This window comes from Hyperolius riggenbachi, chromosome 2 (genome assembly GCF_040937935.1).
Source record: "Hyperolius riggenbachi isolate aHypRig1 chromosome 2, aHypRig1.pri, whole genome shotgun sequence".
Classification (NCBI taxonomy): Eukaryota; Metazoa; Chordata; class Amphibia; order Anura; family Hyperoliidae; genus Hyperolius; species Hyperolius riggenbachi.
In genome coordinates, this window is record NC_090647.1 from 573543592 (window position 1) to 573559249 (window position 15658).

The window sequence follows — 15658 nt, forward strand, 5'->3', positions numbered from 1 at the left end:
CCCACACACAGTATATAGAGGGATATATACAGTCCCCATATAGTATAGAGGTGTCTCCATACACAGTATATAGAGGGATATATACAGTCCCCATATAGTATAGAGGTGTCCCCACACACAGTATATAGAGGGATATATACAGTCCCCATATAGTATAGAGGTGTCTCCATACACAGTATATAGAGGGATATATACAGTCCCCATATAGTATAGAGGTGTCCCCACACACAGTATATAGAGGGATATATACAGTCCCCATATAGTATAGAGGTGTCTCCATACACAGTATATAGAGGGATATATACAGTCCCCATATAGTATAGAGGTGTCCCCATACACAGTATATAGAGGGATGTATACAGTCCCCATATAGTATAGAGGTGTCTCCATACACAGTATATAGAGGGATATATACAGTCCCCATATAGTATAGAGGTGTCCCCATACACAGTATATAGAGGGATATATACAGTACCCATATAGTATAGAGGTGTCCCCATACACAGTATATAGAGGGATATATACAGTCCCCATATAGTATAGAGGTGTCCCCACACACAGTATATAGAGGGAATACAGTCAGGCAGCTGGGGGTAGCAGTCATGTATGCATTAGGGCCACTTGTTACAAGGCTCACCTGCTGTGTGTTGGAGCTTCTCTAGTCCTCGGAGCTCTGGCCTCGCCTCTCTCTCTCTCTGTGTCTTCCTCTGTATGTTTCCTGGTTACTAAACTATGTCAAAGTGAAACTAAATTACTTCCTCTTGTAGCTCCCATCATTACCTGGCTGTGCCCTCCCTCTCATTACTGCTGGCCTGCTCATTACACCTGGCCTCCTCCTCCTCTCATTACACCTGGCCTCCTCCTCCTCTCATTACACCTGGCCTCCTCCTCCTCTCATTACACCTGGCCTCCTCCTCCTCTCATTACACCTGGCCTCCTCCTCCTCTCATTACACCTGGCCTCCTCCTCCTCTCATTACTGCTTGCCTCCACATTATTCCTGGCCGCCTCCTCCTCCTCCCCTCATTACACCTGGCCGCCTCCTCCTCCTCTCAGCTGGCCTCCTCCTCTGAAGGTTTCCATCACAGGTGATCAGACAGGTTAGACCAGAGGCTGAGGAATTTGACACACCCGACTCTGCATCACTCTGTATTTGTTCTCAGATAGTGCTGCACCTCAACTATTGTCTTCACTGAAGAGCTATTGCCTTTCAAGGATGGCAACAATAGTCTTGTTCCAAACTACTAACATTTGTCAGGGGGTTCCAAATTTGGTGGCCACCTATCTTCCCTTTAAAGCATACTTGTCAAACTCTGGCCTGCGGGCCAAATCTGGCCCTCAGAGCCATTAAATCTGGCCCTCAAGGGTTTTCTCCACTTTGCATTATGTTTGGCCCACTCTAGACCACCAGGGAAGGTATATTGGAGGTGAAGCCATTGAACAACAGGGAAGCCATATGGGGAGGTAGGGGGAAAGCAGTAGCACTAAACACTAGGGAACTGTATAGAGGAGGGTGGGGGCCTCTAGACACCAGGGAACTGTATAGGGAAGGGAGAACCACTTGACAACAGGGAACTGAATAGGGGTTAGAGGGGGTCTATTAGACACCAGGGAACTATATAAGGGAGGAAGGTGACCAGTGGACATTGAGTTTGGCCTGCGACTAGGTCCCAGTGTACAATTCAATTTTGGCCCACTTTGTATTTGAGTTGAATACCCCTGCTTTAAAGCAATTAAAAAATGCTTTGCCATCAGAATAGCATGGCAAATTAGCTCTGCTGCCTTGTGGCACACATGTCAATGCCAAAAACAGAAATCATAATTATGTGGTGGGAGGAGGCCCTTAGACTTGCCTCCTACTCACGGTAAACCACAACTCATGGGAGAAGGCTCACCACCCCAACACACAGGAGAAGGCTCCCCAGTCCCCTCCACATCTCACGGGAGAAGGCTTCCCACCATAACTCACGTGAGAGGGCTTCCCACCACATCTCACGGGAGAAGGTTCTTCACCACAACTCACAGGAGAAGGCTCCCCACCACATCTCACAGGAGAAGGCTCCCCACCACATCTCACAGGAGAAGGCTCCCCACCACATCTCACAGGAGAAGGCTCCCCACCACATCTCACAGGAGAAGGCTCCCCACCACATCTCACAGGAGAAGGCTCCCCACCACATCTCACAGGAGAAGGCTCCCCACCACAACTCACAGGAGAAGGCTCCCCACCACAACTCACAGGAGAAGGCTCCCCACCACAACTCACAGGAGAAGGCTCCCCACCACAACTCACAGGAGAAGGCTCCCCACCACATCTCACAGGAGAAGGCTCCCCACCACATCTCACAGGAGAAGGCTCCCCACCACATCTCACAGGAGAAGGTTCCCCACCACATCTCACAGAAGAAGGCTCCCCACCACATCTCACGTAAGAAGGCTCCCCACCACATCTCACAGGAGAAGGCTCCCCACCACATCTCACAGGAGAAGGCTCCCCACCACAACTCACAGGAGAAGGCTCCCCACCACAACTCACAGGAGAAGGCTCCCCACCACAACTCACAGGAGAAGGCTCCCCACCACAACTCACAGGAGAAGGCTCCCCACCACATCTCACAGGAGAAGGCTCCCCACCACAACTAACAGGAGAAGGCTCCCCACCACATCTCACAGGAGAAGGCTCCCCAACACATCTCACGTAAGAAGGCTCCCCACCACATCTCACAGGAGAAGGCTCCCCACCACATCTCACAGGAGAAGGTTCCCCACCACATCTCACAGGAGAAGGCTCCCCACCACATCTCACAGAAGAAGGCTCCCCACCACATCTCACAGAAGAAGGCTCCCCACCACATCTCACGTAAGAAGGCTCCCCACCACATCTCACAGGAGAAGACTCCCAAGCACATCTCACAGGAGAAGGCTTCCCACCACATCTCACAGGAGAAGGCTCCCCACCACATCTCACGGGAGAAGGCTCCCCACCACATCTCACGGGAGAAGGCTCCCCACCACATCTCACGGGAGAAGGCTCCCCACCACATCTCACGGGAGAAGGCTCCCCACCACATCTCACAGGAGAAGACTCCCCACCACAACTCACAGGAGAAGGCTCCCCACCACAACTCACAGGAGAAGGCTCCCCACCACAACTCACAGGAGAAGGCTCCCCACCACAACTCACGGGAGAAGGCTTTCCACCACATCTCACGGGAAAAGGCTCCCCACCACATCTCACGGGAGAAGGCTCCCCACCACATCTCACGGGAGAAGGCTCCCCACCACAACTCACGGGAGAAGGCTCCCCACCACAACTCACGGGAGAAGGCTCCCCACCACATCTCACGTAAGAAGGCTCCCCACCACATCTCACGGGAGAAGGCTCCCCACCACAACTCACAGGAGAAGGCTCCCCACCACAACTCACAGGAGAAGGCTCCCCACCACAACTCACAGGAGAAGGCTCCCCACCACAACTCACAGGAGAAGGCTCCCCACCACAACTCACAGGAGAAGGCCCCCACCACATCTCACGGGACAAGGCTCCCCACCACATCTCACGGGAGAAGGCTTTCCACCACATCTCACGGGAGAAGGCTTTCCACCACATCTCACGGGAAAAGGCTCCCCACCACATCTCACGGGAGAAGGCTCCCCACCACATCTCACGGGAGAAGGCTCCCCACCACATCTCACGGGAGAAGGCTCCCCACCACATCTCACGGGAGAAGGCTCCCCACCACATCTCACAGGAGAAGGCTTCCCACCACATCTCAAGGGAGAAGGCTCCCCATCACAACTCACGGGAGAAGGCTCCCCATCACAACTCACGGGAGAAGGCTCCCCATCACAACTCACGGGAGAAGGCTCCCCATCACAACTCACGGGAGAAGGCTCCCCACCACAACTCACGGGAGAAGGCTCCCCACCACAACTCACGGGAGAAGGCTCCCCACCACATCTCACGGGAGAAGGCTCCCCATCACAACTCACGGGAGAAGGCTCCCCACCACAACTCACGGGAGAAGGCTCCCCACCACAACTCACGGGAGAAGGCTCCCCGCCACATCTCACAGGAGAAGGCTCCCCGCCACAACTCACGGGAGAAGGCTTTCCACCACATTTCACGGGAGAAGGCTCCCCACCACATCTCACAGGAGAAGGCTCCCCACCACATCTCACGGGAGAAGGCTCCCCACCACATCTCACGGGAGAAGGCTTTCCACCACATCTCACGGGAGAAGGCTCCCCACCACATCTCACAGGAGAAGGCTCCCCACCACATCTCACGGGAGAAGGCTCCCCACCACATCTCACAGGAGAAGGCTCCCCGCCACAACTCACGGGAGAAGGCTTTCCACCACAACTCACGGGAGAAGGCTCCCCGCCACATCTCACGGGAGAAGGTTCTTCACCACAACTCACAGGAGAAGGCTCCCCGCCACAACTCAAAGGAGAAGGCTCCCCACCACAACTCACAGGAGAAGGCTCCCCACCACAACTCACAGGAGAAGGCTCCCCACCACAACTCACAGGAGAAGGCTCCCCACCACAACTCACAGGAGAAGGCTCCCCGCCACAACTCAAAGGAGAAGGCTTCCCACCACATCCCACAGGAGAAGGCTCCCCGCCACATCTCACGGGAGAAGGCTTCCCACAACATCTCACGGGATAAGGCTCCCCACCACAACTAACAGGAGAAGGCTCCCCGCCACATCTCACGGGAGAAGGCTCCCCACCACAACTCACGGGAGAAGGCTCCCCGCCACAACTCAAAGGAGAAGGCTCCCCACCACATCTCACAGGAGAAGGCTCCCCACCACATCTCACAGGAGAAGGCTCCCCACCACATCTTACGGGATAAGGCTCCCCACCACAACTAACAGGAGAAGGCTCTGAGGCACAAAAGTTAAGGCTGGTACACACGATGCAATTACCTGTCAGATTTAGGGGTCAATCGATAATTCATGGCATGCCCGATCTGCTGCTCATCGAAAAGGGGATCTATTTTTAACAGTACTGATCTTAAGGAGAACCTAAAGGGCAAAAGAATAAAAATACACATACCTGGGGCTTCCTCCAGCCTCCTCCAGGCTGATCACTGTATACATACCTGGGGCTTCCTCCAGCCCCCTTCTGGCAAATCACTGTATACTGTACATACCCGGGGCTTCCTCCAGCCCCCTCCAGGCTGATCACTGTATACATACCTGGGGCTTCCTCCAGGCTAATCATTGTATACAGGCCTGGGGCTTCCTCCAGCTCTTTACAGCCAGTCACTGTATACAGGCTTGGGGCTTCCTCCAGCCCCCTCCAGGCTGATCACTGTATACATACCTATAAACACTAATTGGCCTGGAGGAGGCTGGAGGAAGCCCCGGGTATATATACAGTGATCAGCCTGGAGGGGGCTGGAGGAAGCCCCAGGTATGTAAACAGCGATCAGGCTGGAAGGGGCTGGAGGAAGCCCCTGGTATGTATACAGTGATCAGCCTGGAGGGGGTGGAGGAAGCCCCAGGTGTGTATACAGTGATCAGCCTGGAGGGGGCTGGAGGAAGCCCCGGGTATGAATACAGTGATCAGCCTGGAGGAGGCTGGAGGAAGCCCCAGGTATATATACAGTGATCAGCCTGGAGGGGGCTGGAGGAAGCCTCGAATATGTATACAGTGATCAGCCTGGAGGAGGCTGGAGGAAGCCCCAGGTATGTATACAGTGATCAGCCTGGCTGGAGGAAGCCACAGGTATGTATACAGTGATCAGCCTGGAGGAAGCCACAGGTATGTATACAGTGATCAGCCTGGAGGAAGCCCCAGGTATGTATACAGTGATCAGCTTGGAGGAGGCTGGAGGAAGCCCCAGGTATGTATACAGTGATCAGCCTGGAAGGGGGCTGGAGGAAGCCCCGGGGTATGTATACAGTGATCAGCCTGGAGGGGGCTGGAGGAAGCCCCGGGTATGTATACAGGGATCAGCCTGGAGGAGGCTGGAGGAAGCCCGGGGTATGTATACAGTGATCAGCCTGGAAGGGGGCTGGAGGAAGCCCCAGGTATGTATACAGTGATCAGCCTGGAGGAGGCTGGAGGAAGCTCCGGGGTATGTATACAGTGATCAGGCTGGAGGGGGCTGGAGGAAGCCCCAGGTATGTATACAGTGATCAGCCTGGCTGGAGGAAGCCCCAGGTATGTATACACTGATCAGCTTGGAGGAGGCTGGAGGAAGCCCCGGGGTATGTATACAGTGATCAGCCTGGAAGGGGGCTGGAGGAAGCCCCGGGGTATGTATACAGTGATCAGCCTGGAGGAGGCTGGAGGAAGCTCCGGGGTATGTATACAGTGATCAGGCTGGAGGGGGCTGGAGGAAGCCCCGGGTACACTTGGCTGCTGCAGTGTCATGTGTACGGCGGTGTTCACACTTGGCTGCTGCAGTGTCATGTGTACGGCGGTGTTCACACTTGGCTGCTGCAGTGTCATGTGTACGGCGGTGTTCACACTTGGCTGCTGCAGTGTCATGTGTACGGCGGTGTTCACACTTGGCTGCTGCAGTGTCATGTGTACGGCGGTGTTCACACTTGGCTGCTGCAGTGTCATGTGTACGGCGGTGTTCACACTTGGCTGCTGCAGTGTCATGTGTACGGCGGTGTTCACACTTGGCTGCTGCAGTGTCATGTGTACGGCGGTGTTCACACTTGGCTGCTGCAGTGTCATGTGTACGGCGGTGTTCACACTTGGCTGCTGCAGTGTCATGTGTACGGCGGTGTTCACACTTGGCTGCTGCAGTGTCATGTGTACGGCGGTGTTCACACTTGGCTGCTGCAGTGTCATGTGTACGGCGGTGTTCACACTTGGCTGCTGCAGTGTCATGTGTACGGCGGTGTTCACACTTGGCTGCTGCAGTGTCATGTGTACGGCGGTGTTCACACTTGGCTGCTGCAGTGTCATGTGTACGGCGGTGTTCACACTTGGCTGCTGCAGTGTCATGTGTACGGCGGTGTTCACACTTGGCTGCTGCAGTGTCATGTGTACGGCGGTGTTCACACTTGGCTGCTGCAGTGTCATGTGTACGGCGGTGTTCACACTTGGCTGCTGCAGTGTCATGTGTACGGCGGTGTTCACACTTGGCTGCTGCAGTGTCATGTGTACGGCGGTGTCACACTTGGCTGCTGCAGTGTCATGTGTACGGCGGTGTCACACTTGGCTGCTGCAGTGTCATGTGTACGGCAGTGTCACACTTGGCTGCTGCAGTGTCATGTGTACGGCAGTGTCACACTTAGCTGCTGCAGTGTCATGTGTACGGCGGTGTTCACACTTGGCTGCTGCAGTGTCATGTGTACGGCAGTGTCACACTTGGCTGCTGCAGTGTCATGTGTACGGCAGTGTCATGTGTACGGCGGTGTTCACACTTGGCTGCTGCAGTGTCATGTGTACGGCGGTGTTCACACTTGGCTGCTGCAGTGTCATGTGTACGGCGGTGTTCACACTTGGCTGCTGCAGTGTCATGTGTACGGCAGTGTCATGTGTACGGCGGTGTTCACACTTGGCTGCTGCAGTGTCATGTGTACGGCAGTGTCACACTTGGCTGCTGCAGTGTCATGTGTACGGCAGTGTCACACTTGGCTGCTGCAGTGTCATGTGTACGGCAGTGTCACACTTGGCTGCTGCAGTGTCATGTGCACGGCAGTGTCACACTTAGCTGCTGCAGTGTCATGTGTACGGCGGTGTCACACTTAGCTGCTGCAGTGTCATGTGTACGGCGGTGTCACACTTAGCTGCTGCAGTGTCATGTGTACGGCGGTGTCACACTTGGCTGCTGCAGTGTCATGTGTACGGCGGTGTCACACTTAGCTGCTGCAGTGTCATGTGTACGGCGGTGTTCACACTTGGCTGCTGCAGTGTCATGTGTACGGCAGTGTCACACTTGGCTGCTGCAGTGTCATGTGTACGGCAGTGTCATGTGTACGGCGGTGTTCACACTTGGCTGCTGCAGTGTCATGTGTACGGCGGTGTTCACACTTGGCTGCTGCAGTGTCATGTGTACGGCAGTGTCATGTGTACGGCGGTGTTCACACTTGGCTGCTGCAGTGTCATGTGTACGGCAGTGTCACACTTGGCTGCTGCAGTGTCATGTGTACGGCAGTGTCACACTTGGCTGCTGCAGTGTCATGTGCACGGCAGTGTCACACTTGGCTGCTGCAGTGTCATGTGCACGGCAGTGTCACACTTAGCTGCTGCAGTGTCATGTGTACGGCAGTGTCACACTTAGCTGCTGCAGTGTCATGTGTACGGCGGTGTCACACTTGGCTGCTGCAGTGTCATGTGTACGGCGGTGTCACACTTAGCTGCTGCAGTGTCATGTGTACGGCAGTGTCACACTTGGCTGCTGCAGTGTCATGTGTACGGCAGTGTCATGTGTATGGCAGTGTTCACACTTGGCTGCTGCAGTGTCATGTGTACGGCAGTGTCACACTTGGCTGCTGCAGTGTCATGTGTACGGCAGTGTCACACTTGGCTGCTGCAGTGTCACACTTGGCTGCTGCAGTGTCATGTGCACGGCAGTGTCACACTTGGCTGCTGCAGTGTCATGTGCACGGCAGTGTCACACTTGGCTGCTGCAGTGTCATGTGTACGGCAGTGTCACACTTGGCTGCTGCAGTGTCATGTGTACGGCAGTGTCACACTTAGCTGCTGCAGTGTCATGTGTACGGCAGTGTCACACTTGGCTGCTGCAGTGTCATGTGTACGGCAGTGTCATGTGTACGGCGGTGTTCACACTTGGCTGCTGCAGTGTCATGTGTACGGCAGTGTCACACTTGGCTGCTGCAGTGTCATGTGTACGGCAGTGTCATGTGTACGGCGGTGTTCACACTTGGCTGCTGCAGTGTCATGTGTACGGCAGTGTCACACTTGGCTGCTGCAGTGTCATGTGTACGGCAGTGTCACACTTGGCTGCTGCAGTGTCATGTGCACGGCAGTGTCACACTTGGCTGCTGCAGTGTCATGTGTACGGCAGTGTCACACTTAGCTGCTGCAGTGTCATGTGCACGGCGGTGTCACACTTGGCTGCTGCAGTGTCATGTGTACGGCGGTGTCACACTTAGCTGCTGCAGTGTCATGTGCACGGCAGTGTCACACTTAGCTGCTGCAGTGTCATGTGTACGGCGGTGTCACACTTAGCTGCTGCAGTGTCATGTGCACGGCAGTGTCACACTTAGCTGCTGCAGTGTCATGTGTACGGCGGTGTCACACTTAGCTGCTGCAGTGTCATGTGTACGGTGGTGTTCACACTTAGCGATCACCAATGATTTGCTGAAATCACACATGCACTGACTGTATGCAGCATTTTTTAGTGATTTTGGAGTGATTGCGTCTCAGTGTTATACAATCACAATTCCTCCAAAAGCTCTTTCCTGTCCAGTGTAAATAGGAGGAGAATGGCTTGGCAGAGTGCTGGTGATTCTGCCATTCGCAGTGTGACGCAGGCCGGAGGTCCCTGGGAATAGATAACTGGCTGTTCTATTGTTTAGCTCATTAGCTGCCCATTCAGCAGAGGGAGACGTTCCTAGTGCTGGCTACACACAATGCTTTCTTTTCAGTCGATTTTCCATCCGATCATTTTCTGATTCGATTTTCTAATTTGATTCTGTTATCTTTTCTTATGTATTTCCATTCACTTCTATGAGAGATGGATGAGAAAAACGATCGAAAATAAGATCAGACATGTCGGAAATGATCTATCGAACCATCTATCTAACACAATTGTATGGTGTGTAGCTAGCATATCAGATCTGCTGTGCGGAAGCCTTGTGGAGTCTGACTATCTCAGAGGCATTGTGATCCAGCAGGAGACAGGAGGAGACACAATGCCTGTGAGATCATTACACAGCAGGAGACAGGAGGGGACACAATGCCTGTGAGATCATTACACAGCAGGAGACAGGAGGAGACACAATGCCTGTGAGATCATTACACAGCAGGAGACAGGAGGGGACACAACGCCTGTGAGATCATTACACAGCAGGAGACAGGAGGGGACACAACGCCTGTGAGATCATTACACAGCAGGAGGGGACACAATGCCTGTGAGATCATTACACAGCAGGAGACAGGAGGAGACACAATGCCTGTGAGATCATTACACAGCAGGAGACACAATGCCTGTGAGATCATTACACAGCAGGAGACAGGAGGGGACACAATGCCTGTGAGATCATTACACAGCAGGAGACAGGAGGAGACACAATGCCTGTGAGATCATTACACAGCAGGAGACAGGAGGGGACACAATGCCTGTGAGATCATTACACCGCAGGAGGAGACAGGAGGAGACACAATGCCTGTGAGATCATTACACAGCAGGAGACAGGAGGAGACACAATGCCTGTGAGATCATTACACAGCAGGAGACAGGAGGAGACACAATGCCTGTGAGATCATTACACAGCAGGAGACAGGAGGGGACACAATGCCTGTGAGATCATTACACAGCAGGAGGAGACAGGAGGAGACACAATGCCTGTGAGATCATTACACAGCAGGAGGAGACACAATGCCTGTGAGATCATTACACAGCAGGAGGAGACAGGAGGAGACACAATGCCTGTGAGATCATTACACAGCAGGAGGAGACAGGAGGAGACACAATGCCTGTGAGATCATTACACAACAGGAGACAGGAGGAGACACAATGCCTGTGAGATCATTACACAGCAGGAGACAGGAGGAGACACAATGCCTGTGAGATCATTACACAGCAGGAGGCAGGAGGAGACACAATGCCTGTGAGATCATTACACAGCAGGAGGCAGGAGGGGACACAATGCCTGTGAGATCATTACACAGCAGGAGACAGGAGGAGACACAATGCCTGTGAGATCATTACACAGCAGGAGACAGGAGGAGACACAATGCCTGTGAGATCATTACACAGCAGGAGACAGGAGGAGACACAATGCCTGTGAGATCATTACACAGCAGGAGACAGGAGGAGACACAATGCCTGTGAGATCATTACACAGCAGGAGACAGGAGGGGACACAATGCCTGTGAGATCATTACACAGCAGGAGGCAGGAGGAGACACAATGCCTGTGAGATCATTACACAGCAGGAGACAGGAGGAGACACAATGCCTGTGAGATCATTACACAGCAGGAGACAGGAGGGGACACAATGCCTGTGAGATCATTACACAGCAGGAGACAGGAGGGGACACAATGCCTGTGAGATCATTACACAGCAGGAGACAGGAGGAGACACAATGCCTGTGAGATCATTACACAGCAGGAGACAGGAGGGGACACAATGCCTGTGAGATCATTACACAGCAGGAGACAGGACGGGACACAATGCCTGTGAGATCATTACACAGCAGGAGACAGGAGGGGACACAATGCCTGTGAGATCATTACACAGCAGGAGACAGGAGGAGACACAATGCCTGTGAGATCATTACACAGCAGGAGACAGGAGGGGACACAATGCCTGTGAGATCATTACACAGCAGGAGACAGGAGGAGACACAATGCCTGTGAGATCATTACACAGCAGGAGGCAGGAGGGGACACAATGCCTGTGAGATCATTACACAGCAGGAGGCAGGAGGAGACACAATGCCTGTGAGATCATTACACAGCAGGAGGCAGGAGGGGACACAATGCCTGTGAGATCATTACACAGCAGGAGGCAGGAGGAGACACAATGCCTGTGAGATCATTACACAGCAGGAGACAGGAGGGGACACAATGCCTGTGAGATCATTACACAGCAGGAGACAGGAGGAGACACAATGCCTGTGAGATCATTACACAGCAGGAGGGGACACAATGCCTGTGAGATCATTACACAGCAGGAGACAGGAGGAGACAACGCCTGTGAGATCATTACACAGCAGGAGACAGGAGGAGACACAATGCCTGTGAGATCATTACACAGCAGGAGACAGGAGGAGACACAATGCCTGTGAGATCATTACACAGCAGGAGACAGGAGGAGACACAATGCCTGTGAGATCATTACACAGCAGGAGACAGGAGGAGACACAATGCCTGTGAGATAATTACACAGCAGGAGACAGGAGGGGACACAATGCCTGTGAGATCATTACACAGCAGGAGACAGGAGGGGACACAATGCCTGTGAGATCATTACACAGCAGGAGACAGGAGGAGACACAATGCCTGTGAGATCATTACACAGCAGGAGACAGGAGGAGACACAATGCCTGTGAGATCATTACACAGCAGGAGGCAGGAGGAGACACAATGCCTGTGAGATCATTACACAGCAGGAGGCAGGAGGGGACACAATGCCTGTGAGATCATTACACAGCAGGAGACAGGAGGAGACACAATGCCTGTGAGATCATTACACAGCAGGAGACAGGAGGAGACAATGCCTGTGAGATCATTACACAGCAGGAGACAGGAGGAGACACAATGCCTGTGAGATCATTACACAGCAGGAGGAGACAGGAGGGGACACAATGCCTGTGAGATCATTACACAGCAGGAGACAGGAGGGGACACAATGCCTGTGAGATCATTACACAGCAGGAGACAGGAGGAGACACAATGCCTGTGAGATCATTACACAGCAGGAGACAGGAGGAGACACAATGCCTGTGAGATCATTACACAGCAGGAGACAGGAGGAGACACAATGCCTGTGAGATCATTACACAGCAGGAGGGGACACAATGCCTGTGAGATCATTACACAGCAGGAGGAGACAGGAGGGGACACAATGCCTGTGAGATCATTACACAGCAGGAGACAGGAGGGGACACAATGCCTGTGAGATCATAACACAGCAGGAGGCAGGAGGAGACACAATGCCTGTGAGATCATTACACAGCAGGAGACAGGAGGGGACACAATGCCTGTGAGATCATTACACAGCAGGAGACAGGAGGGGACACAATGCCTGTGAGATCATTACACAGCAGGAGACAGGAGGAGACACAATGCCTGTGAGATCATTACACAGCAGGAGACAGGAGGAGACACAATGCCTGTGAGATCATTACACAGCAGGAGACAGGAGGAGACAATGCCTGTGAGATCATTACACAGCAGGAGACAGGAGGGGACACAACGCCTGTGAGATCATTACACAGCAGGAGACAGGAGGAGACACAATGCCTGTGAGATCATTACACAGCAGGAGACAGGAGGAGACACAATGCCTGTGAGATCATTACACAGCAGGAGGCAGGAGGGGACACAATGCCTGTGAGATCATTACACAGCAGGAGGAGACACAATGCCTGTGAGATCATTACACAGCAGGAGACAGGAGGGGACACAATGCCTGTGAGATCATTACACAGCAGGAGACAGGAGGAGACACAATGCCTGTGAGATCATTACACAGCAGGAGACAGGAGGAGACACAATGCCTGTGAGATCATTACACAGCAGGAGGAGACACAATGCCTGTGAGATCATTACACAGCAGGAGACAGGAGGAGACACAATGCCTGTGAGATCATTACACAGCAGGAGACAGGAGGGGACACAATGCCTGTGAGATCATTACACAGCAGGAGACAGGAGGAGACACAATGTCTGTGAGATCATTACACAGCAGGAGACAGGAGGAGACACAATGCCTGTGAGATCATTACACAGCAGGAGACAGGAGGAGACACAATGCCTGTGAGATCATTACACAGCAGGAGACAGGAGGGGACACAATGCCTGTGAGATCATTACACAGCAGGAGCCAGGAGGAGACACAATGCCTGTGAGATCATTACACAGCAGAAGACAGGAGGGGACACAATGCCTGTGAGATCATTACACAGCAGGAGGCAGGAGGAGACACAATGCCTGTGAGATCATTACACAGCAGGAGGCAGGAGGAGACACAATGCCTGTGAGATCATTACACAGCAGGAGACAGGAGGAGACACAATGCCTGTGAGATCATTACACAGCAGGAGACAGGAGGAGACACAATGCCTGTGAGATCATTACACAGCAGGAGGAGACAGGAGGAGACACAATGCCTGTGAGATCATTACACAGCAGGAGGCAGGAGGGGACACAATGCCTGTGAGATCATTACACAGCAGGAGACAGGAGGAGACACAATGCCTGTGAGATCATTACACAGCAGGAGACAGGAGGAGACACAATGCCTGTGAGATCATTACACAGCAGGAGGTAGGAGGAGACACAATGCCTGTGAGATCATTACACAGCAGGAGACAGGAGGTGACACAATGCCTGTGAGATCATTACACAGCAGGAGGCAGGAGGAGACACAATGCCTGTGAGATCATTACACAGCAGGAGGCAGGAGGAGACACAATGCCTGTGAGATCATTACACAGCAGGAGGCAGGAGGAGACACAATGCCTGTGAGATCATTACACAGCAGGAGGAGACACAATGCCTTTGAGATCATTACACAGCAGGAGACAGGAGGGGACACAATGCCTGTGAGATCATTACACAGCAGGAGGCAGGAGGAGACACAATGCCTGTGAGATCATTACACAGCAGGAGACAGGAGGAGACACAATGCCTGTGAGATCATTACACAGCAGGAGACAGGAGGAGACACAATGCCTGTGAGATCATTACACAGCAGGAGACAGGAGGAGACACAATGCCTGTGAGATCATTACACAGCAGGAGCCAGGAGGGGACACAATGCCTGTGAGATCATTACACAGCAGGAGACAGGAGGGGACACAATGCCTGTGAGATCATTACACAGCAGGAGACAGGAGGGGACACAATGCCTGTGAGATCATTACACAGCAGGAGACAGGAGGGGACACAATGCCTGTGAGATCATTACAGAGCAGGAGACAGGAGGAGACACAATGCCTGTGAGATCATTACACAGCAGGAGACAGGAGGAGACACAATGCCTGTGAGATCATTACACAGCAGGAGACAGGAGGGGACACAATGCCTGTGAGATCATTACACAGCAGGAGGAGACACAATGCCTGTGAGATCATTACACAGCAGGAGACAGGAGGAGACACAATGCCTGTGAGATCATTACACAGCAGGAGACAGGAGGAGACACAATGCCTGTGAGATCATTACACAGCAGGAGCCAGGAGGAGACACAATGCCTGTGAGATCATTACACAGCAGGAGACAGGAGGGGACACAATGCCTGTGAGATCATTACACAGCAGGAGACAGGAGGAGACACAATGCCTGTGAGATCATTACACAGCAGGAGACAGGAGGGGACACAATGCCTGTGAGATCATTACACAGCAGGAGACAGGAGGAGACACAATGCCTGTGAGATCATTACACAGCAGGAGACAGGAGGAGACACAATGCCTGTGAGATCATTACACAGCAGGAGACAGGAGGAGACACAATGCCTGTGAGATCATTACACAGCAGGAGGCAGGAGGAGACACAATGCCTGTGAGATCATTACACAGCAGGAGACAGGAGGAGACACAATGCCTGTGAGATCATTACACAGCAGGAGGCAGGAGGGGACACAATGCCTGTGAGATCATTACACAGCAGGAGGAGACACAATGCCTGTGAGATCATTACACAGCAGGAGACAGGAGGGGACACAATGCCTGTGAGATCATTACACAGCAGGAGACAGGAGGGGACACAATGCCTGTGAGATCATTACACAGCAGGAGACAGGAGGAGACACAATGCCTGT

General features: G+C 53.1%; 1 protein-coding gene across 1 annotated transcript in view; it reads right to left on the reverse strand.

Moving 5' to 3' along the window:
* Window positions 1–751, reverse strand: part of SLC37A1 (solute carrier family 37 member 1) — a 134762-nt gene extending 134011 nt beyond the window's left edge. The window contains exon 1 of the mRNA XM_068271052.1: window positions 638–751. The gene's annotated coding sequence lies outside the window, so the exon portion shown is untranslated. The remainder of the gene's footprint in view (window positions 1–637) is intronic.
* Window positions 752–15658: the final 14907 nt, after the last annotated feature.